This window comes from Vigna radiata, unplaced genomic scaffold (genome assembly GCF_000741045.1).
Source record: "Vigna radiata var. radiata cultivar VC1973A unplaced genomic scaffold, Vradiata_ver6 scaffold_7, whole genome shotgun sequence".
NCBI lineage: Eukaryota > Viridiplantae > Streptophyta > Magnoliopsida > Fabales > Fabaceae > Vigna > Vigna radiata.
Genome location: NW_014543262.1, coordinates 348,367 through 351,192, shown reverse-complemented (window position 1 = coordinate 351,192; position 2,826 = coordinate 348,367). Strand labels below are relative to the sequence as shown.

The window sequence follows — 2,826 nt, the reverse complement described above, 5'->3', positions numbered from 1 at the left end:
CTAGCTTCTAATGTTGAGAGAATTGGGGGAGTAAAATACAGAACACAAAAGATAAGTGATAATAAATTCAACTTACTTCCATCATCGTCCATGCCACCAAAGAACTTTACAGCATTGAGGAATGCGACAATAAACATAGAAAAGTACAAGTCAGTCTCTGTATGCAAAAAAGGTCACAACAAAAGAAAGGTGGGTAAAGCACAAGCAAATACTTGAGAAAGTTCCATGCAACCAGTTGGAGCACCAAAGAAGGCCCCTTCATCCATAGGAGGCGATGGAAGTCCTTCTTCTTCTTCATCATCAACAACAGATGGATTAACTNAATCGGGTGTGCCTTCATCTGAAGCTACAAAACATAAATGAAGCCATTATCAAACATGAAATAATTTATAAGAACACAAAAAGGTTGCAGGGTGATTCTGATTGTAAGGCAGATAAATATTTGTACCTGCAATAGCTGTGGTAGCAGTGGCCTTCACCCAATCATCAACCATTCGTTTCCAGCCACTACATATGCAGGTGGAAAAGTTTAGAATGGAAGTTTTTCAGCACACAAGTGAACAAATTAAACAGCTTGCAAATCAACACAACTTGGCTAACTTAAAATGATGAGACGTGCTAGCAGAAATATGATTTGCATGGAACTTTAATCCACTATTCATCTATCTAAAGATCTTTATCGAAGCTAAAAAATCATTCCCTGTGAGATGAACTAAGAAGCAAAATAAGAAATACACCTAACAACGGATGACTCTAATAATGGAATATCAGTTAGAAGCACAGCAAAAATGGATTGTATTGACCTTCACTCTCTCACACACACACACAAAAAGAATAACAAACCACTAATTGGAATCCAAAAAACTACCTACAAGCCGTTACACATTGATCCGTGTAGTAGAAAGATCAAAAGACTAAACTAGCATATCAAATAAACCAATTAATCAAATGATACAAAGAGGACAAACAAACATCAGCAAAAAAAACTAATACGTACTCGATAAGAGTTTTTGCAAGTTGACGAATTTCCTTTGATCCTCGTTTTCCGAGAGGATTGACAGCCTTTTCAATCTCAGTTGCCTGACAAAGTTAATCCATAAAAGTTAGAGGAGTGCACTAGGGAGGAACAAAACAAATTGTCCAAATTTTNAATTGAATGAGTAACACGGAGAGAATCAAATTCGAACCTTAAGACAATCCATTGTTAGCTCCATCAGCTGAAGCCTCCTTAGCGATTCAAATAAGACAGACTCAGACTGTAACAAAAAGAAACAAAGAAGATTCCCCAAAACTAAAACCTTTAAAGAAAAGACCAAAATGTCATTGGAAAAAACCCACATTTGTTAGAAACAACAAAACACCCCAGACAAAAATAAAATCACAAAGAAGAAAAGAAANTGAAGAGTGAGAGGGGGTGAGAGTACGAGAAACCTCTTCTTCACGGTTAACCAGAACATCTTTAATACTCAAAATCTCCCCCATATACTGAGTCTCTTAATCCATCTCGTCAGTTAATACCTCAGCCTCACCAAAACTGTAGTTGCTAACACCATTCACATCAATCTCTGCATCCTCATCTCCACCTTCATTGACCTTGCTCTCCTTCCTTGCTCCTGCCAACTCACCCTCATTTCTTTCTACCCCATTCTTACAGCCTTCATCATCACTCTCTTTACCAACTCCCCTCGCAGCCAACTCCACACGGTCACAACCCACACAGCGAGTTAACCTGGAATAGAACAACCTCTCTGCAATTGCATCCCTCTTCACTCTAAACTCCTTGGGACAATCCGTAGCCGCCACGATTATAGCGTTTTCAATTATCTCAAAAATATCTGAATTCGTAGACACAAAGTACTCCCTCCACTCATCCACTGACCAAGACTTCATCCTCACAAATCCAAAACTTGAACACGAAATCGACAGTTCAAATACCGCTTCTCATCGATGTGATCGTCACTCGGATACTGCCGCCTCGATCCCTGCGCACACCAATCACGAACAAGGGTCAAAAGGTTAATAAAAGATAATCGGCAATCAATGAATAAAGATTGTAAATTGAAAATTGAAAATTGAAAATTCATTTCACTAAAAGTGATGGCCCAAACAGCATATATCAACTTCAGCTACAACATATTAAAACTCTGGGCTTCCTAACAATGTTGGCCCATTAGAGCTTGGCCCAAACAGCACTCTTTTTACCCAGTTCAATGTATTTTCTTCAGCCCTTTATCTACATAAAAGAAAGAATTTAAGAGTTTAATAAAAAAATAAAATCCTATAACTCTGAAAAAAAAAATTACATTTAAAGAGAAAAACAAAACAACTTTAAAAAATACTATTTATTATCTAAAAACACAAAATTAATACTATTTTTACAAAACTCTAAAATTAAAGAAAAAATGCTAAACTAACCTAATTCTAGAAAATAAGAAGCTAAACCAACTTCAAAAGTAAGAAAAATATGAAAAAATGGAGAGTTATCACACCCCCCACAATTAAAAAACTACTCTTCTTGACAAGGAAAACTAAAATGAAAATAAAGACTCCATCTAAAAAGAAAAACCCAAAACAAAAACTCAAAAGAAACTGAACCTATTTACAAGCACATTCAATCCTGCCAATTCAATTAATTCCCAGCCACTTCTTCAATCAGAACTGCACAATCATATTTCTAAACTTTAAACATCAGTTTCAACAATTCAAGCATTTGAAAAACTACTTCATTCAACCAATTTCAGCAATGAAAACATTAAGAAATGCAAAAGTCAGTTTNAGCCTCACAGGAACAAGTGTTTGCACTCATTTTCACTCAAGTGTTTGGGG

At 36.2% G+C, this 2,826-nt stretch overlaps 1 pseudogene; it reads right to left on the bottom strand.

Annotated features, from left to right (window-relative positions):
* LOC106753883 overlaps positions 1 to 2,310 on the bottom strand; it is a 2,958-nt pseudogene extending 648 nt beyond the window's left edge.
* Between the last annotated feature and the right edge of the window lie 516 nt (positions 2,311 to 2,826).